Source organism: Erpetoichthys calabaricus, chromosome 12 (assembly GCF_900747795.2).
Source record: "Erpetoichthys calabaricus chromosome 12, fErpCal1.3, whole genome shotgun sequence".
Lineage (NCBI taxonomy): Eukaryota > Metazoa > Chordata > Cladistia > Polypteriformes > Polypteridae > Erpetoichthys > Erpetoichthys calabaricus.
The window spans coordinates 137,422,222-137,448,113 of record NC_041405.2 but is presented as its reverse complement, the minus strand read 5'-3'; the positions used below and the strand labels follow the sequence as shown (position 1 = coordinate 137,448,113).

The 25,892-nt window shown below is 41.0% G+C and overlaps 1 protein-coding gene and 1 non-coding gene across 8 annotated transcripts in view; one reads left to right on the top strand and one right to left on the bottom strand.

Annotated features, from left to right (window-relative positions):
- Positions 1-12,858, top strand: part of celf5a (cugbp, Elav-like family member 5a) — a 635,748-nt gene extending 622,890 nt beyond the window's left edge. For all 7 annotated transcript variants that reach the window (XM_051935295.1, XM_028816369.2, XM_051935294.1 and 4 more), the window contains exon 13: positions 11,908-12,858. The gene's annotated coding sequence lies outside the window, so the exon portion shown is untranslated. The remainder of the gene's footprint in view (positions 1-11,907) is intronic.
- trnak-uuu (transfer RNA lysine (anticodon UUU)) lies at positions 10,834-10,906 on the bottom strand. Its single transcript has one exon. It is a non-coding gene; the product is annotated as a tRNA-Lys (tRNA).
- Positions 12,859-25,892: the final 13,034 nt, after the last annotated feature.

Genomic DNA, 25,892 nt, shown 5'->3' with positions numbered 1-25,892 from the left:
CCGGTTCCTCCCTGTGTGGATAGCGCTTTGAGTACTGAGAAAAGCGCTATATAAATGTAATGAATAATGAATTATTATAAAAGGTTAGGTAGCAACTTTCAATTGCCACTGCCTGCGTGTGGGTGTGAGAAAGGTTTGCTTGTGTGAACACAGAAAGCTGTGCATTTTATTTGTTTGATTTTTCTCATAAAATATTTATAATGGCAAGAAGAAGAATGCAGATCCTTTGGAATTACCTGATATTCTGAATTAACTGGTCATGAAATGTAATCTGATCTTCACGAGTATAGTTCACAAGTATAGACAAACACAATATGCTAATAACACACAAACAATTATAATGTTGTGTGTTTTTAATGTAGACATCCATCAAACATTCACACTGTGCTTTGGAAAATGTAAGTGAACCCTTGGACTTAATAACTGGTTGAACCTCCTTTGGCGACAATAGCCTCAGAGAAGTGCTTCCGGTAGCCACGGATCACACCTGAACAATGTTCAGGAGGAATTTTGGGCCATTCCTCATCGGAGAGCTTCTTCAGCTCAGTTATATTCTTAGGATGTCTGTTGTGAATGTCTCTCATGAGGGGTCATTTTGCAACATCTCCATTGGGTTAAGGTCTGGGCTTTCAGTGGGTCACTCCAAAAGGCAGATTTTCTATTTTTGAAGCCCATCTGTAGTACAGGGTGGCCCATATTTATGCATATGATTGAAAAGGAGGTATTGTCAGGAAACTACCAATGTTATTATCAAGTAACATAATGGAACACATACATTAAGAACCTTAAATTTTTTTTCATCCCCTTTTCTCCATGGTGTGGTCCACCAATGCGCCATCCAGATCAATACACGCCTGAAGAAGAACCCAACTTTGAATGGCATTTGTGAAAGGAGCTGTGTTGGCATCGGTACGCATACTCATGGGCCTACCTGCTCCCTTTGCTTGCAAATCAGTACCGCTGTTGTCAAATTTTGTGTTTATTCTTGCGATGGTTAGCACACTGGGGCCACTTCCTCCAAACTCAACTGCCATCCTCCATTTCACCTGTGCATTGTCATTTGTTACAGAGTATAAACACACACAACATATGCGCTGATCTAGCGACAATTCGATTCGCCGCCATTCTGTATTTGAACACAGCAGGAGTGGTCCGGTCTAGCACATCATTACTCCCATTCTCAGGCTACACATTGATGCCATTTTCGCTACTTTTTGCGCAGTAGTTTAAATGCTACAGCCTGTGAAACGTCATATACATAAATATGGGCCACCGTGTAGATTTACTTCGAGGTTTGGTGTCATTGTCTTACTGCCTCACCCAACATCTGCTGAGCTTCTGAGATTATCCTGTAGGATATTTTGATAAACATGGTAATTCATTTGCCTCTCAGTGATCGCTTACCATCAAGGCAGCAAACCAGTCCCACATCATGATGCTGCTTCCATTGTACTTCACCATTGGGATGATGCCTTCATGGTGGCATGCTGTGCCCATTTCAAGCCATAGGTACTGCTGCTTTTTCTTCCTGAACAATTCAATTCAATTCAACAATTTCATCAGTCCACAAAATATTTCCCAGTAGTATTGTGGAATGTCACTGCAGTGTTTGACAAATTTCATGTGTGCAGTGACATTTTGTTTTTGGAGAGCAGTAGCTTCATCCTTGGTGTCCTGATATGGACACCATGCATATTCAATGTTTTACTTATTAACAGCGATGTTCACCTGTTCCAGAGTTTCTTTCTAGCCTTTAGCTGTTATTCTCTGGTTCTTTGTCTTCCTCACTCAGCATTGTACCTGAATCATCTTGGCTGGTGTCCACTTATGGGGAGAGCTGCCACATTGCTAAATCATCTCCATTTAAACACATTTGTTAACTATGGACTAATGAATATATAGACTTTTTTAAATGATCTTGTAGCCCTTTGCAGTTTTATGCAGATCAATGATTCTTGATCATATATCTTTTGAGATCTTTTTCTTGAGGTGTGCTGCACATCGGCAGATGCTTCTTCTGAATAGTAAGCTTAGAAAAACAGTCTTTTTTAAAAGTCAAAGTATCTCTAAATCACACCTAAAATCTTCTTTCTTTGGTTGGACACCATGTTTGGTAACTCCTGACTCTGGTTGGCCTGTGTTGAAGTAGCCAGCCAACTTTTTCCAACCTACTACACCTGTGAATGTTTGAATGATATATTTAATATGTAATAAACAACACAATAATGGCTGTGGTATTAGAATGTGTTTGTTTATTATTGCAACTTAGATGAAAATCAGACCATATTTCAAGATAAATTAATGCATGAATGCAGGGCCGGATTTATATGAAAAGAGGCCCTAGGCTATTCCACTTATGAGGCCCTTTCACCTTCCATTTTTAAGTTTGTAAATTACATGAGAGATAATAAAATACATCATTACTGTGATTAACCAATACATTTTTTATGTTTGTTTATTAGTCATATGCGTAGAATTTCTCCTTATTTTCGGTTCAGTGTTTTAGTGTTCACTGTTTTTAGAATAGTGTAATTTTAATTTTGCTAACAATTTGAATGTAGGCCCCTCTTGATCTTGAGGCCCTAGGCTGAAGCCTAGTTAGCCTATAGGAAAATCCGGCCCTGCATGAATGCAGTTATTTCCAAAGGGAAGAAGAAACAAGTCTCCATTGGTTATTATAGTGGTTGCTACCTCTGGATGTGAAATTTTCTTCTGTAAACTTAGCAACATCATCTAGGTAAACTAGTATATATTTTCTAAATGCACAATTTCCTAAAACCTCTTTCTCCTTGAGGTTTGACCCAACAGGAGCACTGGGTATAGGAAAACCTCCCATTTTAATCAAGATTAAGTCAAGATACGCCAGTACTCAAGAAGATGATACAGCTTTCAAAGAATAACATTAAACAACCCATCGGGCACTGAAAAAAATATTAGTCTGTAAACCTCAAATTGGCCAATTCAATTTCTTTACCTGAGACTCAGTGTGTGACGTTGAGCAAGTCATGTCAGTGCTTAGAAACATAGTGCATCCGGAAAATATTCACAGCACATCACTTTTTCTACATTTTGTTATGTTACAGCCTTACTCCAAAATGGATTAAATTCATTTTTTCCTCAGAATTCTACACACAACACCCCATAATGACAACATGAAAAACGTTTACTTGAGGTTTTTGCAAATTTATTAAAAATAAAAAAATTGAGAAAGCACATGTACATAAGTATTCACAGCCTTTGCCATGAAGCTCGAAATTGAGCTCAGGTGCATCCTGTTTCCCCTGATCATCCTTGAGATGTTTCTGCAGCTTAATTGGAGTCCACCTGTGGTAAATTCAGTTGACTGGACATGATTTGGAAAGGCACACACCTGTCTATGTAAGGTCCCACGGTTGACAGTTCATGTCACAGCACAAACCAAGCATGAAGTCAAAGGAATTGTCTGTAGACCTCCGAGACAGGATTGTCTCGAGGCACAAATCTGGGGAAGGTTACAGAAAAATTTCTGCTGCTTTGAAGGTCCCAATGAGCACAGTGGCCTCCATCATCCGTAAGTGTAAGAAGTTCGAAACCACCAGGACTCTTACTAGAGCTGGCCGGCCATCTAAACTGAGCGATCGGGGGAAAAGGGCCTTAGTCAGGGAGGTGACCAAGAACCCGATGGTCACTCTGTCAGAGCTCCAGAGGTCCTCTGTGGAGAGAGGAGAACCTTCCAGAAGGACAACCATCTCTGCAGCAATCCACCAGTCAGGCCTGTATGGTAGAGTGGCCAGACAGAAGCCACTCCTTAGTAAAAGGCAAATGTCAGCCAGCCTGGAGTTTGCCAAAAGGCACCTGAAGGACTTTCAGACCATGAGAAAGAAAATTCTCTGGTCTAATGAGACAAAGATTGAACTCTTTGGTGTGAATGCCAGGCGTCACGTTTGGAGGAAACCAGGTACTGCTCATCACCAGGCCAATACCATCCCTACAGTGAAGCATGGTGGTGGCAGCATCATGCTGCGGAGATGCTTTTCAGCGGTAGGGACTGGGAGACGAGTCAGGATAAAGGGAAAGATGACTGCAGCAATGTACAGAGACATCCTGGATGAAAACCTGCTCCAGAGAGCTCTTGACCTCAGACTGGGGCGACGGTTCATCTTTCAGCAGGACAACGACCCTAAGCACACAGCCAAGATATCAAAGGAGTGGCTTCAGGACAACTCTGTGAATGTCCTTGAGTGGCCCAGCCAGAGCCCAGACTTGAATCAGATTGAACATCTCTGGAGAGATCTTAAAATGGCTGTGCACCGAACGCTTCCCATCCAACCTGATGGAGCTTGAGAGGTGCTGCAAAGAGGAATGGGCGAAACTGGCCAAGGATAGGTGTGCCAAGCTTGTGGCATCATATTCAAAAAGACTTGAGGCTGTAATTGCTGCCAAAGGTGCATCGACAAAGTATTGAGCAAAAGCTGTGAATACTTATGGACATGTGCTTTCTTAGTTTTTTTATTTTTAATAAATTTGCAAAAATCTCAAGTAAACTTTTTTCACGTTGTCATTATGGGGTGTTGTGTGTAGAATTCTAAGGAATAAAATGAATTTAATCCATTTTGGAATAAGGCTGTAACATAACAAAATGTGGAAAAAGTGATGCGCTGTGAATACTTTCCGGATGCACTGTATACACAACTTAGTGAGCTGTTTTGAAAGTATTTTTTGTTTCTTTTTACTTCATCAAACACAGAATTAATACATATTTATTACAGTATATACTTGTGTTTAAGTTCCCTCATGGATAAGTCAAGGCTTGATTTTACCGTATAATTTTATATTGCCAGTCATATAAGTTGAATGTGGAAAACTCCCACTATTGGTCCATGAGATTATGATATGCTAACGCCCACCTGAGAGAGTAACCACGGAGCACAAGCCTTTGTTTTTCTATGTATTGTGCCTACCTGACCACACGGTAATACCCAAACTATTCCGAAGCGACGTTTGCACTGTTTTGTGGTTTTTGTATCTCACACTCTCATACACCTTTATCATAAGAGCATCCCTTATCTACGATGGAGTGTTCGATCAGTAGAAAATATGAAGCTGGTTTTAAATTAAAAGTCATTGAAGTGGTGAAAGAAATTGGTAACTGTGCTGCTGCAACAAAATTCGATGTGTCGGAGAAACTGGTGTGAGATTGGAGGAAGCAGGAAGATGTAAAAAAAAATAAATTTAAGTGTCGTATTTTTGAATTTTGGCGTATAAGTCAGGGTTTGATTTTATGATCAATTTTTCGGGTTTCAAGACCTGACTTATACGTGAGTATATACGGTAAATATTTATGTAACAATGAGTCATAGTCAAAATAACAGTGATAATTGACTATAATTACACTTATTAAGACAATACATACCATTTTTAATAGAATTTTTCAATATCACCGATTTGGGGAGGTTGAAAATCACTTTCACATATACCAGATTCCATGTCAAGTCACGTGAAATTGCATTGATCAATGTGCTGTTGTTATTGTTGGTGGTGGCCATCTATAGCTGATTGTAGCTCAAATTTATGAGATAAGTACCTGATGGAAAGTTCAGATCCTTCTTGAAGTCAACATGCAAGAAACTGATGTGATGGAGTCTGATTTTGCCATCAAGTGTGGCCATTGGGTTTGTGAAAGAGTCTGTCAAGATAAATTGGAAAGAATTAAACTAATCAGCATGTGAGGCCTCACAGTATGTTTTGCTGTTTTAAGACTGACAATTTTGAAAATTCCCAAAAGCTGAGTCCTAGGAATTTCAAACACAATGCTATTGAAGGTATCTCAATAACAATGTAACTTTCATGACAAGTAATACTGCTGTGCAAAAAAAAAAAGAAATAGTTTACCTCCCATCAAAAATATTAGGTGTTCTTTATAAACTTGCTGGCCCTTTCACACCCAGCTTTTGAGAAATGAAGGTTTAAATTGAAAAAAAAAACATTTTAGAGAAAAATATATTGTTATCCTGACCACCAAATCTGCAACCAAAAAAAATAAAAAATAAAACGACCTTCACTGTCAGACTGCTGAGGTGCTGCTGAACCTTGTGAATGAAAGGCAGGGTTTAGTTCACTAATAGGATTCCCCTCTACTAGCCGAGAATATCTGAGTTTTTTAAGTGGTGACCCTGTTGTTATTGCTTGCTGTCCCATCTGTCATCCACACTGCCTCTCTATCAATGTCTCTGCTCTCGTGAGTTGAGAATTTGTTCTTTTCAGGTCCAGTTGGATTCCATAATTGCAGTAACTGAGTTGTAACCATGAAAGCTGTCGTGTCTGATTAATCCTCTTAGTTCAAGGTGGGCAGATCATAGTGCTTACATTTTTGAAGAAAGGCCAACAAACCAGAAGTTAAACAACAAACCTTTGATTCTTCTTTGTGTTATGTTGCACCTCACCCAATTCCCTACTGCAAAAATGGCAGTACTTGTTTTTATATTACAGTAGATAGTTGCAGCATATGGCATTGCCTGCCAAGGTTAAAATTTGGGTTCCAAAGTAATCTATCTTGTCCATATGGACCCAGAGAGCAACTATGGAAAATCTGGTGCAGACTGGTCAAGGGGTATAGGATTGTATAGGGAACATACACTCTCTCTCTCATCTATCTATCTATCTATCTATCTATCTATCTATCTATCTATCTATCTATCTATCTATCTATCTATCTATCTATCTATCTATCTATCTATCTATCTATCTATCTATCTATCTATCTATCTATCTATCTATCTATCTATCTATCTATCTATCTAAAATCCAAGGTCTGTCTGTCTGTCTGCTTTTCACGAGAGAACTACTTAATGGATTTAGATCGGGTTTTTTTCTGTAATTTGCTTGAACATTCTGGTTGATTTTGCAACTTCTCTCAATGCGCTAAGTATCATAGTTTGCTTAGAGGAGCAATATATTCACACTAATCCGAGGATGCGGGCCGAGGGGAGGGGGAAGCTTGACATCAGGAGTGGGGAACCGGGCAGGACCCTCCTCACTCACACGCCAGCCTCTATTCGAATCGCTGTACCTCTGGCCATGTTTTGGAGCGGACCTTACCTCCACTTAGCTAGCAATACCTGTTTGTTTATTGATTTTTAAACTTTGTCCTGTTTCTCTATTAAGCGGGTGGAATCGCGAGGGACAGTTAGTAAATATATATGTGTGGAGTGTGCATGTTCTCCCCGTGTCTGTGTGGGTTTCCTCCGGGTACTCCGGTTTCCTCCCACAGTCCAAAGACATGCAGGTTAGGTGCATTAGTGATTCTAAATTGTCCCTAGTGTGTGTGCCCTGTGGTGGGGTGTCGCCCTGCCAGGGATTTGTTTTCTGCCTTGCGCCCTGTGTTGACTGGGATTGGCTCCAGCAGACCCTCGTGACCCTGTAGTTAGGATATAGTGGGTTGGATAATGGATGGATGGATGGATTGATAGATACGTATACATATACGTATACATATATATATATATATATATATATATATATATATATATATATATATATATATATATATATATATATATATATATATATATTAGCAGTGTAAACCCGTGCTGTTAAAAGCCCAGGCTCCTAGACACCATGGATTCTGGCACTTCAATCAATCAATCACATCGGTTGTGCATTAGTGGCTAATCGAGGTTCTCTATTCTTGGCGGTTTCGTTTTGTGGACATACTCACCCCCCTTGTCTATCAGCGGCTAACCAAGTTTCTCTCTCCTCAGAGGTTTTATTTTGCCAATGTGCTCGCCTTGCTTGTGTATTAGCGGCTAAGCAACTTTCTCTTTTCTCCTAAGTTTCACTTTGACGACAGAGTCGATTTCTTTCAGCTTCATGCTGTACTCATGCATTTCCAGGCCGGACAAACAGACACACACACTTTCACACATTCATGTTTATATACAGTGATCCCTCGCTATATCGTGCTTCGCCTTTCGCGGCTTCACTCCATCGCGGATTTTATATGTAAGCATATTTAAATATATATCGCGGATTTTTCGCTGCTTCGCGGGTTTCTGCGGACAATGGGTCTTTTAATTTCTGGCACATGCTTCCTCAGTTGGTTTGCCCAGTTGATTTCATACAAGGGACGCTATTGGCAGATGGCTGAGAAGCTACCCAACTTACTTTCTCTCTCTCTCTCTCTCTCTTGCGCTGACGTAGGGGGGTGTGAGCAGGGGGGCTGTGTGCAGCTGCTTCCTGAAGGACATGCTGCACGGAGCTTCGCATACTTAAAAGCTCAAAGGGCACGTATTGATTTTTGACTTTGTTTTTCTGTGGCTCTCTCTCTGTCTCTTCCTGCTCCTGACAGAGGGGGTGTGAGCTGCCGCCTTCAACAGCTTTGTACCGGCGGTGCTTCGCATACTTAAAAGCCCTATTGATTTTTTTTTTTGACTGCTTGCTTTGCACTCCTTTGAAAAGGAAGATATGTTTGCATTCTTTTAATTGTGAGACAGAACTGTCATCTCTGTCTTGTCATGAAGCACAGTTTAAACTTTTGAAAAAGAGACAAATGTTTGTTTGCAGTGTTTGAATAACGTTCCTGTCTCTCTACAACCTCCTGTGTTTCTGCGCAAATCTGTGACCCAAGCATGACATTCTAAAAATAACCATATAAACATATGGTTTCTACTTCGCGGATTTTCCTATTTCGCGGGTGGCTCTGGAACGCAACCCCCGCGATGGAGGAGGGATTACTGTATAATGTTTTGTGCATTTACAAGTGCATTCTCTCCATGTCTGCATTTGTTTTCCTCCCACATTCCTAGAGTTGTGCAGGAATGGGTCCTATGATGGACTGGCACCCAGTGCTCCAACTCCCCGTGGGTCTGAATTTGATAAAGCTAGTGTCAGAATGTAGTGCTACGTTAATATTGTTATTAGTGTTACTATTATTAACAAACACTAATTTTTGAAATATTTAGAATGTTGCAGGAAAACTAGAGTGCAGTGTAACATATGCGCACAGTATATATAGACACATACACACACTGCAAGTAACATTTTGGCTGACCTTTTTATTCAAGTGGCTCAAAAAATCAAAGTAGTTTAATTGCTTTCCGCAACTGTAGTCCCAGGATATTAAATCTCTCTCTATATATAAAATCCAATGTCTATCTGTATGTCTGTCCACTTTTCATGAGAGAACTACTTAATGGCTTTAGATAGGGTTTTTTTATATAATTTGCTTGAGCATTCCAGTTGATTTTGCGACTTCTGTCATCGCACTAAGAATCATATTTCTCTTGCATAAGTGATACATTCATGCTAATCCTAGACAGAGGCTGTGGGCCAAGGGGAAGGGGAAGCATGACGTCAGGAGTGGGGAGCCAGGCAGGGCTGTCCTCGCTGTCCTGTTTCACTAATATGCGGGTGGAGCCGCAGGAGATGGCTAGTAATTTATAAAACTAACTACTGGTAGCAACTAGACCGTCAGGTTTGTGAATTTTAGCTACTAAGCCATTCTGCTGGGAATAAGTCAAAAACTGACCTATCAATGGGTTAGAATAGCAACCTTGTCATTGTACAATTCAGCATCTTAACCCTAAGCTGTACTGCAGAAAATGAATGGGTTAAGTGATGTGTAATTCTAAGACCAAATGACAGAACGCACAAAAAATTTCAGGATCACTGTTTTCATTGACTATAAGTATCAAAGTGGAGGCTCATATGCTCAGATAATTAAGAAAAAACACTCAAAAATGCAAAGAACCATGCATTAAGATACACACAGTGAATGTACAACATGTACATATTGAAATCAGAATTAAAACTCGCATGAAGTGAAGTAGGCTGGCATACCATTAGGTTGTGGTTATTGTTAAATGCAACAGGTGGTCTAGATAGATAGATAGATAGATAGATAGATAGATAGATAGATAGATAGATAGATAGATAGATAGATAGATAGATAGATAGATAGATAGATATCTTTCCGTATCCGTGTAGCACACCATCTTCCTTTGATTAACTAAAATCAATCTGCTAGACAGCCAAACTTTATAATATAGTGTCTTTCTATAGTGAACTTCATTCCAAGCAATGAGCTGCAGTAGTAAACATTTACCTCACGTGATTAACTTTTGTATTTTACTTATTGTTAATAATCTGTGTTTTGTGTGTTGTTCGGTGTCCTTGAGTGTTTAAAAAGGCGCCTTACAAATAAATAAAATGTATTATTATCAGTGCTAGGTGAAGTGACTCAGTCAGAGTGAGGAGTTTCTTTTTCTTCATCAACACAGACTAAATTCTTCATCAAACACTGGATGTGGATTTACAAACTGGACAAACACACATTCAGGTTTATGCATTAGATTTGACATAAACCATTGTATTGATTGGCTTGCAAAAAGTAAAAAACGAATTTTATTTAAAATTGAGTGTGTTAACTGCCTGGCCATTCTGATTGAGGGGTTGTTGTGCTTGACTCTTCTAGCCACTCCCTTTCAGTAACTAGCACTTTTTATTTTATTTTTTATAACAAATGAAGGCATAGACTTGAAAATCGACCATTTCCATGAGAGCCATCAGACAGAAGGATTTCTTGAAATGATCCCTGACTTCCAGTGGGCTGGAGGGGCTACAATAATTGACACTGTTTGGATCATAATAATAATAATTAATAATAATTCTTTGCATTTATATAGCGCTTTTTCTCACTACTCAAAGCGCTCAGCAATTGCAGGTTAAGGGCCTTGCTTAAGGGCCCAACAGAGCAGAGTCTCTATTGGCATTTACGGGATTCGAACCGGCAACCTTCCGATTGCCAGTGCAGATCCCTAGCCTCAGAGCCACCACTCCGCCCCTAAATGTTACTTCCGCCCGAACAGGGACTTGAACCCTGGACCCTCAGATTAAAAGTCTGATGCTCTACCGACTGAGCTATCCGGGCTTTATATCATCGTAGTGTCAGTCATCTCATCACTGCGTACTACACTGGCACACGCAATACCATTACATTTACTACTTGCATTGGCTCAACTTGCCCAAAGTGGGTGGTATTTATAGATTTTCAGTAGAAACAGATTCTTGGACCACCTGCATCTGTGGACTCCTTTACGCCGGCATCAACATATGTTTTCTGTGATCCAGTCATGATCAGATAGAACTTGAGTACATTAAAAATCATTTATGATGGTATCACTGAGGCCATACTTGCAGGTGGTCAAGAAGAATGGTAAACATGTTTTACACTCATGTAAATTAAATCCAAATTAGAGGAAGCTAATTTAAATTTTGTTTAGAGAAGGTGATATCATATCTCAATCTGGACACAATCTTCTTCTTTTGGCTTCTCCCATTAGTGGTCGCAATAGCGGATCATCTTCTTCCATATCTTCCTGTCCACGTCATCTTGCTCTGTTACACCCATCACCTGCATGTCCTCTCTCACCACATCCATAAACCTTCTCTTAGGCCTTCCTCTTTTCCTCTTCCCTGGCAGCTCTATCCTTAGCATCCTTCTCCCAATATACCCAGTATCTCTCCTCTGCACATGTCCAAACCAACGCAATCTCGTCTCTGTGACTTTGTCTCCCAACCATCCAACTTGAGCTGACCCTCTAATGTCCTCATTTCTAATCCTGTCCATCCTCGTCACACCCAATGCAAATCTTAGCATCTTTAATTCTGCGGACACTGAAATGAATTTTAATGTCAGGTGTGTGTAAATGGAATCATGATACTGTAAATTATATCCAGATACAAAAAACACTTAACAGTAAGTGTAAAGGGGCCAATTGTAAAAATCTTAGTCATGGACAGCTCTATTTAAAAATATCAGGTAAGCAGAGGATGATAAACAAAAGACAAATAAATAGAAAAACATGAAATGTAATGCTGTGGGTGAGGATGTCCAGTTTGATGCTCTGTTTTTTTGTTGTTTCTGTACAGGTAAGAAGAAAAGAGATTCATTACAAGGCGTTTAACGTTTCCAAAAACAAAAAAATAAAATAAAAAAAACAAACAAAAAAAAAAACTTTAGTACAGTAAAAAAAAAACAAAAAAAAAAACAACACACAACAACAAAGAGCAACCCACAAACAAAACAATCTTCTTGAAGACATATCAACGTTTTTTTGATGGGAAAGTTCTGAATCAAGTAAGAAGACCAGACATGAAATGAAAGAAGAAAAAAAAAAAAACTAAAGAAAAAGATGAAGAAAAAAATTGGAATGAAAAACCCTACTGAAAGCAAAAGCAAAATAAAAAAGAAAAATTAAAATAAAAAGTAATAAAGAGAAAAGATCAAAAAAAAGGTGTGAAACATTTAGACACAGCCAGAGGCTTCTTGTTAAGACTTGAATTCTTCATTAAGTACGCAACAAAAAGCAAATTATATATATATGAAAAGGGGCTTGAGGCTTTTTTTTATTTTACTTTACTGGACAAATGAGGGTTATAAAACTTGCAGGTCTTAGGAAAAAAAGAACAGAATGGGACAAAGAGACAAACGGAAAGCCATGCTTATCCTGCAGAGAAAAAAAAACTTGCTATAGCCACCTCACTTTCTGCTCAACGGGAGGATTATCGTACCGTTTTTTTCTTTTGATGTCACTGAGGTTACCATGACGACTGAACAATTGAGGAAAAAAAAGAAGAAGAAGAAGAAGAAGAAAAAAAAAAAATCTCTCATTCCTTAGGGACCAAAGGACCAAACATTTTTATTGTTATAAACTGTAATGTATATTAATAGTTCAAGGTGGGCTGGGACAAGTCGTGTTACTTTCTCTATTTCTGTTTTTTTCTTTTTCTTTCTTGAATCTTTTATCGTTAACAACTTACGGGCTTTCAGAATATATTAAAAAATATTAAAAAGTACAAAAACAAATACAAAAAAAAAAATCAATACTATATTATGAGAATATTTTAACTGCAGTTTAGTGGAGTAGAATATGTTGATTAGCGATTGTTGTGAGCATGCTCAGGAGGGCGTCAGCAGGAAGCCTTCATCCATGACAACTCCGCCCCCTCCTCACAGTCCTCCCACTTTAGACCCTTCAGCCTGCCCATTAACATCCTGACTGAAACGCCGCTCTGGATCGTAAATGTTTACACGCGTCAGTGCTGCCGGGATGGGCGCCGACTCCCTGCAACCCTGAACTGGATAAATGAGTGTGAAAATGGAAGGATTTTACATGTGGCTTTTTTTGCCCACCTCTGGATTTTACAGCCAAGTGTTTATGGGTTTTAAATATGTGCCCATAGGAGCGCAAGGTGTCAGATGAGTTTTGGATGCAAATCAAAAGTCTATCCTCGGCCAGGGGACGTATTCTCTAAGTGTCTCTTCCACACCTTCACGCCATAAAGGATGCCAAGAGAGATTTTGGATTAGCTGCTCCTTGCCGTCTCAACTCCTTTGTAGAATGCTTCCCAAAGGGAGAGCTGGGACTACAGTGTGTGGAAAAGATGGGCATCTGTGCTTTATAACCCGCGTTCATACAACAAAATCTGCCACCTTCACATGCCATGTCCATCCCCCATTTATATCCCTTCTTGTTGTTCTTTTGAAGTGTAGCTGGAAGACAGCTTTCATTGAGTGATGGAAGTACAAATGTAATGGAATAGCGAGCGGTGTGGGAGAAGGTGCACGATTTTGAGTTTTTGACATTGATCAGTATCAGTGCTGCTACAAATGTGCCATCGGATTCCATTTCGGCAAGAGTGCAATTTTCTTTTTCCAGATAATGAAGAGCACAAATTGATGTGACCTATCAGTGCCATGCCATCCCATTTCTTACCAGACTGCCATCAGCATTTAGAAAGAGTGACTATCGAGAACCTGAAGGGTGAGAAGGGGAGAACAAAATCTAAAAAAATACATTTATTCTGTGGGACTCCAGCTCCTATGGATAAGGAATTCTTCAGTGGCCAAAATGAGAGTGTGGGCAGGAGGAGTCTGGAAGAAGGGCTCACCTGCATCACGCTAGCTTTGTACAGACTGGAATCTGTCTACGTATATGGGGTGGGGGGGGGGGGGGGGGGGGGGGAGTTAATGTCGGACTCTTATGAACTTAAAAGTGATGCCTGCTAAGCAGTAAAGCACAAGCCCTGAAGGCTGCCATTGCGCCAGTCTTCTTGAAGCGCACGAACGAGCAGACGGACTTCACACACATCTGACTGTTTCTTTGCCACTGGCCAGGCAAGGAGGTGAAACACCGTTTTCATTAACCGCCGATGTCCCTTAAAACTTCCGCATGCAAACATGGCACAAAATCTTTGCTGTTGACACTGCAAAAGGATGTGGAGGTGACCGGTTAATGACAGACAATGGTCAGACAGCCAAGGGATTTTCTCTTTTTATTTTTTCTGTACAGCCATGATGGCCTGACATTTTGTCAGGATTGCAACCATTTCTTTTTTTCCCAATCAAGAATGGACGTTCATGGGCTTTGATTGCCAAAGGGAAATTCCTGCTGAGTTTTAATCGCATGTCCCCCCCATGGCAGAGATCATAATAATGTGGAGAAGGACCCGTAGGAATTAACATCAATAAAAACAAAAACCAAGATGCAGACATTTGGTTCCATCATCGCCTTGCCATGGCTGTTTAACAGTCAGTTTCTGAGGAGCATTCCTAGAAGTGACCCTCATCCACTGTCATTTGTAAAATTTGAAAATGCAGGTACCCGTGTTTTGGGGTTTCTGGAGCCTATGAAACATATCGGAGCAAAGCTTCCTTTTGAAACTGATGCTTTCACCCCCATCCATTTCTGTCGCTCAGCTGCTTAGACATTCATCTCTCATTTCCTGAGCATGCTCAGTGGGGGGGGGGGGGGGGGGGGGGGGGGGAGGGGGGGTTAAGAATATAATACTGATAATATGATTCTTAACAATGGTTTGAATGCTAAGAGTTTAAAAAGCTTACTATAAATCTCAGATCTGTATATTTTGGGAGACGTATGTGTCAGCACAGAACCTTTTTGGGAGACTCTTTCATTGTGTTCAATTCTGGTTTCTCAGCACAAGACAAAAATAATTACAAAGGACACTGTTCTATATATTTAAACGAATCGCTTGGCCAGACCCGAAATGTGAACCAGAGTCAGTGTTATTTATGAAATGCTGCAATAGAAAGCGCTGCCATTTGAGGTGTGGTTTTACTTATTTCTTTACTTATTGTATATTTTACTTTTAACAGAAATAAAGAAATAGTTACCAGAGCGCCACCTGCCTGCTGGATGAAAGAAATTCAGCAGAAGGATATAATTTCATTTCTTTAGGGTAATGCAACATTATATAGCCTGAGAAACCAAACATTTTTTTTCTTTTTGTTAAATTATGCTTTTATTTATTGTTATTAATTTTATTTAATGATTGATTTATGAATGTACGTTTATACGTACCTATTTATTTATTTATTTATTTGTTAATTTATTTGTAATTTATTTTTCAGTTTATATCAAGAATATGTATTTAATTTTTTCCCTTTTTTTAATTTTACAATAAAAATGCAAACTGGATGTTTATGTCTTTACAAACCTGCTGGTCTATCTTAGTGTTTTACCTCTCTGAAGCACTGCCCTGGATCAGGAGGCTCCACTCCTGCAACACTTTGCTAATCAGGTGTAAGGAAGAGGCCAGCCTTGGAGGGGGCGCCATTCCCTTGGTGGGCTCACTCGTTCTGGCTGGAACAAATTTAGAATCACCAATATACCTAAATGTTCTCGTCATTTAGACATGGATGAGAAACAGGAGCACCCAGTCTGGAGGATAATGTGCAAAATACGAGGGTAGATCCAAAAGCAAAAACAATTTGAAAATTACGTGGTAACCGCAACACATAGTAGCTGACACAATACAACACGTTCGTGATGCCTTATGGGTAGTTTGAACCCGTGCAGTGCAGCGCTCTGTTGTTAGTCATGTTGAAGCCAAGGTCAAATGAACATGTAGGATTGAACACCACACTGTAGCGAGATTTCTTTGGGCAGAGGGAGTGAGACCTGCCGAAACTGGCTTGTGTGCAGGTCAGTAAGCTGTTTGGGTATCCATCTTACACATGTGGAAACTGGGAAGGTCTAATTTAACTAATATTCTGGAATTCTACAAAGAATCAACAAAGTAAACAATAAGAAGGGTGTGTATCATATTGTTTATGTTGATTTTCAGAAAGCTTTTGCTAAGGTACAACATGTGAGGTTAGTCGGTCATTTTCTAACCCACTAAGGCCTATCCCAGCCAGTATAGGGAGCAAGGCAGGAACAAACCCTGGACAAGATGCCAGCCCATCACATGGCAAACTCACACATACACACAACCCAACCACACATTAGGGACTATTGAGTATCGTCAGTCCACCTAACCTGCATGTCTTTGGACTGTGGGAGGAAACCCATGCACACCCAAGGAGAACATGCAAACTCGACGCTGAGAGGATCTGAAATGTGGACTGAGAGGCTGAAAGGTTAGTAATGGAACTAAAAGATGTTTCCAGGTTCAGTGAGTAATTGGGTACAAAATTACTTCACATACGGGAAAGCAAAGGGTAATGGTAAGGGGAACTTTTTTAGAATTAGGTGATGTTCCTCAGGGGTCAGGGCTGAGGTCACTATTGTCTTTATTATACATAAATGATCTAAATAGGAATATAAATGATAAGCTGCAGATGATACCAAGATAGGTGGAAGGTCAGATAATATAGAGTCATCTAAATTGTTATAGCATTGTTCAATAGCATACAGGCTTGAGAGGATTTGTGGCAGATGAAATTTAATGTCAGTAAATATAAAGTATTACACATAGGAAGTAGAACTGTTAGGTTTAAATAAACAATGGGAAGTCTGAAAATCAAAAGTACACTTTCTGAGAAGGACTAAGGAGTTGTGACGGACTTGTCACTTTCTATATCAAGAGTGTACAGAAGCGATCAGGAAGACTAATAGGATGTTCGGTTATATGGCGAGATGAGAGGAGGTTATGTGTAAATTATGTTACGGGCCTCAAGCCTAGGGGAACCTGGTCCAGGTACAAGCCACTGTTGCTACAGGGTGTAGCCATATGGTGTCACCAGGACAAAAGAAGCAGGCAGCAGATTCCCATTTTTACACACATATGAATTTTAATGACATCCCATTCTTAATACATAGGTGTTAATATGGAGTTGGTCCACCCTTTGCAGCTATAGTAGCTTCAGCTGTTCTGGGAAGGCTTTCCACAAGGTTTAGGAGTATGTTTGTGGGAATTTTGGACCATTCTTCCAGGAGAGCATTTGCGAGGTCAGGCACTGATGTTGGACAAGAAGGCCTGGCTCGCTCACAGTCTCCACTCTAACTCATCACAAAGGTGTTCTATCGGGTTGAGCTCAGGGCTCTGTGCAGGCCAGTCAACTTCTTTCACACCAAACTCGCTCATCCATTTTTTTATAGACCTTGCTTTGTGTACTGGTGAGCAGTCATATTGCCATCCCCAAACTGTTCCCACCAAGTTGGGAGCATGAAATTGTCCAAAAAGGCATTGGTATGCTGAAGCATTAAGAGTTCCTTTCACTGGAACTAAGGGGCCAGAACCAACCCCTGAAAAACAACCCCACACCATAATCCCCCCACCACCAATCTTTACACTTGGCACAATGCAGTCAGGCAAGTACTGTTCTTCCTGACAACCACCAAACCCAGACTCGTCCATTGGATTGCGTGATGCATCACTCCAGAGGACACGTCTCCACTTTTCCAGAGTCCAGTGGCGGTGGGCTTTACACCACTGCATCTGATGCTTTGCATTGCACTTGTTAATGTCAGGCTTGGATGAAGCTGCTCAGCCATGGAAATCCATTCCATGAAGCTCTCTACGTTGCACTGTTCTTGAGCTTTTGGAGGTCTGTAGCTATTGACTCCACAGAAAGTTGGCAATTTCTGCACACCTCAGCATGCGCTGTCCCCGCTCTGTGATTTTACATGGCCAACCACTTTGTGGCTGAGTTGCTGTTGTTCCCAATTGCCTCCACTTTGTTATAATACCACTAAACAGTTGACTATGGAATATTTAGTAGCGAAGAAATTTCACAAATGGACTTATTGCACAGGTGGCATCCTATCACGGTGCCACCCTTGAATTCACTGAGCTCCTAAAAGTGACCCATTCTTTCAGTCTGCATGCCTAGGTGCTTGAGTTTATACAGCTGTGGCCATGAAAGTGACTGGAACCCTTGAATTCAATAATTTGGAGGGGTTCCCAATACTTTTGGCAGTGTAGTGTATATAAATGCTTCAATCTCTACTTAAGTCAACATGACGATCAGTTAAGCAATGCTACGTGCCAAGTTCCTCTGTGGAACAATAGTGTAACACATTTACTTTGGTTCAACAATAGCATTGTCAGCTATCAAGAAGTACCTGATTAGAAACCAGTGTCCCTAGAACTATATTACATTTTCGAAAGAAGCAGGCAGTTCCGTTATCACAAAACTGTACAGTATGATGATGAGATACCAATCAAAGCAGTCTGATCTTCAAAGCAGGTGACCCTTTTGTGAGTGTCCAGTAGAATAGAATAGAATAGAATGCCTTTTATTGTCACTATACACATGTACAATGAGATTAAAAGCAGGTCCTTCAGTGCAGACATATATGTAGAACAGTAGTTAGCTACCAACAATAACCTGTAACACGACTACTCAGGAAACTTGCCTTTTCACTTATCCAAGTCTCGAACAGAAGCGGCCTATTGTCCCTTCATCTATTAGCTTTTCCATTTATTAATGACATGTGTTTTTGTTTTTTCTAAACGCAACACACAGAAATGTCCTTTTCTTTAAAACACCAATTTCTAGACTGTTACAATTACATAATGCACTGTTGAGGCCTCGCCTTGACCCTTACTGGTCGAGAGCTCAAAAAAAGGCATAGCAGCACTAGAGAAAGTCCAAAGAGGAGCAACTCGGCTAATTAGGACTGAGCGGTCTGAGCTACGACGAGAGACTGAAGGAGATGAACCTCATCAGTTTAAGCAGTGTTCAAAAAGGAACCTGAATAAATTGTTTACAATTATGGAAAGGATTAGGAAAAGGGGGTCCCTGCTGCGGCATGATGGCGCAGTGGGTAGCGCTGCTGCCTCACAGTTAGGAGACCCGGGTTCACTTCCTCTGGGTACTCCGGTTTCCTCCCACAGTCCAAAGACATGTAGGTTAGGTGCATTGGCCATTGGTGTGTGTCCTGCGGTGGGCTGGCACCCTGCCTGGGGTTTATTACCTGCCTTGCACCCTGTGTTGGCTAGGATTGGCTCCAGCAGACCCCCATGACCCTATAGTTAGGATATAGCTGGTTGGATAATGGATGGATGGGTCCCTGCTGTTAATCTATATATATAATTCACTAAGTCCATGGCAAGAAAGACGCATGCAAGACCGAGCCCCACCCACCAACAATTCACTTAGCAGCCGACCATGGCACACGCACTACAGAGCCAACAATTCATGTGAGAGCGAAAGCATTTGCCAAGAATGTTTTCATTAATCAAGAACGAAAGTCGGAGGTTCGAAGAAGAACACATACCGTCGTAGTTCCGACCATAAATGATGCCAACTGGCAATCTGGCAGCGTTATTCCCATGACCCACCGGGCAGCCATTACTCCCACTGGCATGCCTCTGTATAAAGTCAAACTTAAAATTGGTTCAGTCGTCATGCTTCTCAGAAACCTCATGCCAGCAAGCAGTCTCTGTGATGGCACTAGACTGACTGTTCAAAGCATTCACCGCAATGTACTGGAGTGTAAAACAATCGCAGCTCCTACCTCACAAACTGTCCTTATTCCCCGGATTTCCCTGACCCCATCAGATTCAAATTTGCCTTTTACTTTTACACTCAGAAATGACAATTAATAAGGCGCAGGGACAAACTTTCAAAAAGATATGCTTGTATCTGCCAAAACCAGTTTTCAGTCACTGACAATTGTATGTTGCTCTCTCCAGAGTTCCATCATTTCATTCACTTACAGAACACAGGCACGAGAGAGACACACACACACACAGGCACGCGAGAGAGAGACACACACACACACACACGCACACGCACACACACACACACAGGCGCGCTCACGAGAGAGAGAGACACACACACACAGGCGTGAGAGAGAGAGAATCCCTGACCCATCAGATTCAAATTTGCCTTTTACGTTTACACGCAGACAATTTCCTGTTATTAATTGTCATTGCAAAGGCCAATCTAAGGCACAGGGACACACTTTCAAAAAGATATGCCTGTATCTGCCAAACCCAGTTTTCAGTCATGGGCAATTGTATGTTGCTCTCTCCAGAGTTCCATCTTTTCATTCACTCACAGTCGTATCCTCAAACCCACCCCATTTGGACAACTGTGTCTTTCAGGAAGTGTTCACCCATCCATCCATAATTATGCAGAATATGCTACGCCGCGGGTTGACTAGTTTATAAAAAAATCTTCAACAACAACATCGGATATACTTGAAAACTTGTTAAAACTAGATTTTGCTCAAATGTTGCAAAGTTTTTCTTCACACAAAGAACCACAGACACATAATAATAAATGAAGAATGAACGATCAAGTAGTGTAGTGGAGAGCAAGACTTTAAGGGCCTTCAAATCTTGGACACTCAATACAAAAAGGATGGACAAGCTTGTTGGACTGAATGGCCTGTTCTCATCATTCTTGTACTATACAGATAGAGGTGGAGGACATAATAAAAGAAATGCCTAACAGATATATAGTACATATCAAGAACAGCCTCAACTGAGACTTTTCAGGTAAGGAAGACTGCCATTTCACTAATCGGGATGACGTGTTACGTGTAGATTAGCACATGCAAGGAAGAATTTCACTGTATTGTGTGCACTTGGAAAAAAATGACTTTATGAACCTAAGTCCTTCTTGAACTGTTGCCCTATGTGTCACAGTTTATGTCCTCACATGGAGAGGCATGGCTGAAAACTGAGGGCCTCCAGATCAGAAGTTAACCCTAATCAGTTGATAACAGCAACAATATTTATTTGTATAGCACGTTTTCATACAAATGATGAAGCTCAAAGTGCTTTACAAGATGAAAAAAGAAAAAATACAAAAATTAGGCAATACTAATTAACAAAGAATAAAGTAAGGTCCAATGTATGTATATATACAGTTAGGTCCATAAATATTTGGACGAGACAACTTTTTTCTAATTTTGGTTCTGTACATTACCACAATGAATTTTAAATGAAACAACTCAGATGCAGTTGAAGTGCAGACTTTCAGCTTTAATTCAGTGGGGTGAACAAAACAATTGCATAAAAATGTGAGGGAACTAAAGTATTTCTTAACATTGCAATGTTTCTCAACTGGTGGATCGAGGGCTGCTGCTGATGGACTGCAAATTGCTGACGGTTGTAATGGTAATAGGTTGCGGTGATTTGAGAAAATCAATGCCCACCCTCCTTGCTCTGACAATTGTCCTCAAGTTTATCAAGTGGGACCCCCCTCCTTCTTCAGGTGCTGCACCTGCCTTGAGGACTCTGAGAGGCTCCAGCTGCTCCACGGGTGAAGAAAATGGATAGATAGAACATGATGGTTTTCAATTGAATGTTAGTGCATGGCCAGTAATTTGGTTCCACCTCAAGCACTGACACTACTTGACAGGTGCACTTAATAAACTACAATATTATTTTCTAAACATTTTTCTTGTAGACAACTTGTGACCAAATAATAGCAGTACTCGGAAGTGGAGGCCCAGTGCTCAGGAAAACTGACATGAGACTATTGGCACAGTGCTATTGGTTAGGTGTGCATGTCCGTTATACTCGTGCCTCCCACTGGCGGCTTCTCATTTAGTTTCCCACATAAAGGTAATGCCTTGGCGGGATTGGAGGAAAACTAGCTCATGATGACTACCCAGATTGTGGTGCACACCTGAATGCCTCAGCGATGGGTTTGTTAGCTCAGCTCATCTCATGATGTGTGTTGGCTCTGCAGTTGTGCCGGTGATGAGATGAGTAAGAAGGATATGAGGGTCTCAGAGAAACAACACCATTGAAGGACAGGTGGATTGGGAAGCAAAGTATCACAGCATCTATGCCAATGCAAAGGTTTAACTGCTGTGGGCCACCTGGGCAAAAAAAAAAAAAATCCATTTGTAATGGCATCAGTTCATCTTGGCACTAGGTCACCTTCAATAGTGAATCCTGTCTCTTGGTTGAAAGTGAGGACTACCAGATTTCAAACATGGCGCACAACGGCACAATCCCCCCAGCAGTCTCAGTCAACACCTACTGTATGAAGGCAGCATCTCAGAGACAGCTTGACAAAGAGACCCCATCATTGAACAAGATGCTACCTGACTAAATATGGGTGCCATCTGCCAGGAATGCCAGCCTATGATAGAACACACATGAGGTGTCATGTGTAAAAATGAACAGCAGAAATGATCAAGAAGAGTTGGGTTACCAATGGGTGACTGTTGTGGTGTGAAATTTTGTATATAAGTTGATAAATATTTTTTATGTCTTTATTTGTAACTTAGACAAAGCAATGTAATATTAGCGTTATATCACTGATAAGAACAGCAATGGTTTAACTCACCACAACCCCAGTCTTTAGGACTCTTTGTCATAGGGTCAGGGAAAGTGTCTAAGACCAAGTTTGGCAAGTGATTCTCCGCAGGACTCTGCTCAATCAATTCCTGCATGGAGGCCAAACTACCCAGCTGGCAAGCTTCACTCAACAAATGGTATTGAGGGCAGGTGTGAAACCATTGTGCCGCACCAGAATTCTATTCGTCTAAAGTTGCCTGTTTGGTTTTAAATCAGAAGCCATTAAGTACTACAACACCCTATTGGCTGTAGGGTTTGGACAGAGAATCTATAAATTTGCTTACTTTACCTCCTTCCTCTTTCTCTTACACCATTGCTATGAATAAGCATCTCCCTGTCACACCATTGCAATGAGGAGCACAACTAGGCAGTCATATTGAGACAGACATATAGCCTGTCCTGAAGAAAGCAGAAAAAAATGATGCCTTAACTAGAGACATTTTAAGTAAGAAACAAGTCTGTGAGCTGCCTGAATCTACCCATCAGCATTTATCAGGTTGTATGGTTGAAAATATTCACTTGTACTTTGCTTATTGTTATTATTTATGATTATTATCAATAATATGTAATGTAACTCCTGCTTGTCTTTTACTACACCTAATTGCCTGAAGTTATAAATATAGAAGGGAAGGTGGGGAGAGTACAATACCTTATAAACAGTGGTAAGTCTGTGAGATCTGAGGCCTTCTGACAAAGGCTACACATTAATAATACAAAAGGGAAAAGTAAATTAATATAGAACTCTATCAAGACGGACCAGTGACCTTGTTTAAAAGTCAATATGGAGGCCAAGAAAACATACTGAAGAACAGGGCAGGACCACCTCTCCCTGTGTTTGCCCTTGAAATGATGGTAACTTCCTGCGGTGGCGGGTTTTTATGTTGTCAGACCAGGTGGGGCTTAAGATGATATAATTGTTCCTCATGTGGGTCTCAACACATTCTGGGCCCCCTGCCCGGCATGAATGGCACACCCACGTTATTTTCCTGCAAGTGTACCCTTATAAGCTCACCTAACAAAACAATAGTCACCACTGGCTAAATTGTATCTAATAGCACATATGAGGGGCGTTCAATAGCTTATCTACCTCAGCAGGAAAGAAAAGAGTTTTCAAAAAATGTGTGTTTTATTTTTCAATCTAGTCCCCTGATAGCTCCATACACTTCATCCACTTTTCCTACAATAACTTGGACCCCTTTAAAAAAATCTTCTGTTTGACCTTCAAAGCAGGACGTCACAGCTGCCTTGATGTCTTCATCATTGGAAAAACCGACGTCCACGGAGATATTTCTTCAAAACTTGGAACAGGAAATAATCTGAGGAAGTAAGGAAAGGACTGTAGGGTGGATGGTTCAGCTGCTAGAACCCCAATTTTCAGAAGGCAGCCTGTGATTGACGTGACATGCGAACTGGCGTGTTGTCCCCAAGAATCTTACTTGATTCACATGTGGACTCTCCTGACCTCCTGTCTCTTGGAATGTTAGACTCGCACTGTGCATGAGTAAGCTTCAGAGACGTCACAACATCCCCAGACATTTTTCAACATGCTTGCCAGTTTCTTTCATATTCCAGTTAATAAATTATTGAACAGCCCTCGTTACTCCTCCATGAAGATGAAGAGCAGCTGTAATTTTCTATGGCATGGATGCCTCCAGTTTGCAGAGGTAGGTGACATCAATTTTCATCCACTCTTCCTGCACCAAATCCCGCAGTTTAGGAAGGATTGGTTGGATGACTCTGCCAGTGTTTCACTCGTTGCTCCAAATAGTCCTAGAGATTTTCGATGGAATTTTAATCTCAGGATTCTGAGATGCGAGAATTCTTCACAATGTTTTTCTTTGGCAGCTGAGGTCTTGGAAGACTGGGGTAGCCATTCTGTGTTCACTCTAGAGAGGAAGTACAAAACGTAACACATGGATATCCAGAAGCCCAATATAGCCCTTCCGGTTTAAGTGTGTCGTCATTTCCTCATAAGTGAAGCACTCCCAGATCACCAGAATGCCACTTTTCGCTTGAGCAACACCTTGTTTTACAGTCCTCATGGAAGGCTTCACGCAGTTTGTGATGTAGCTGTCACCTTGCATCATTCGATTACAAGCAGACAGGCGACTCTTCAGGCCAGATAACACATGTCCAGGCCTCAACAGGCCAGTCAGTGCTTGTTAATAGCTGTGAGCAAGGACCTCCACGGCATAAAGTTCCCTTCTGAGGGTATATTCAGAAATGGCTTACTGTGGGTCTGCATTAACTGTTTGCAGCAATTCTTGCTTGGTGCCAAAGTGGTGTGTTGTCACAATGTGTGACAAATGGCAATGGTCCCTATCTGTGAGCACCACAGAGCTGACAACAATTATTACCTAACTACAATGTCCGCCACTGCTGGAAGACCCTTTGGACAGTAGGCATTGACACACCTGCAAAGTGGTCCAGTTCTTGTACACTATGCCCTTTGGCACAGCTGAAAGGAATTCTCTATTCATTTTTCATGGAGACAATCAAAACACATGCAACATATTGCTATTCCTCGACACTCTCAGAACCCCTTAGCATGAGACATGGCTATTTGTAGGGTGGTATTCATGCTGGAGTGCCCTCTATTGATGTCTGAAGTTTGCATACATGGGCTGTGACATGGGTGAGTTTATGTTACACTGGTGCCAGTCTATAATGTGGACAGATGTCATTTTACAACTGTGACCACCAGGGGGCGCCCAGCTTCCTAAACACACGACACAGTAGGAGCAGACATGAGTGTAGCACAGCACAGAGCATTATTTTAGTGGGAAATGCTTTTCAAATGTTTCCCACAGTGTGCAGTACACAGCCCAGTAAAAAACAGTCCCAAGAACACAGTACTCTGTTTTTCTACTCTCTCCGACTCCTTCCGCCTTAACCCTTCTTGGTGACTCTTCATCCCTTTTCCTCCTCACTCTGGCTCCCTGAATGGCGTGAAGTGGCTCCTGGGTGTGGTGGCAGCCCTGCAGAGGAGGACTTAGCCATTTTCCATGCACACCCTGATGGTGGCCACGGGGTCCTGAGAGTGTTGAGCTTCCCAGGGTGCTCCTGTCTGTTGTCCCAGGGGAGGTATTGCCCCATGCAACTTGCATTGAAGGCGTCCCAGCCGGGTAAGAGCCCATCACACTGCATTACATGAGAGTTTTGCTCTTTATTGTGGAGTCAAGTTGACGAGGAGTTTGTCTTTATTAACAAATAAATCTTTTCAGCTTTACTGTTAAAGAGGATCGTTTTTGACTTTTACAACAACTTCAATTTAACCTGACTTTAACTGGGACGGAGCAAAGTGAACGTTATTTTAGGAATTATTCCTTTTTTGATTTTTT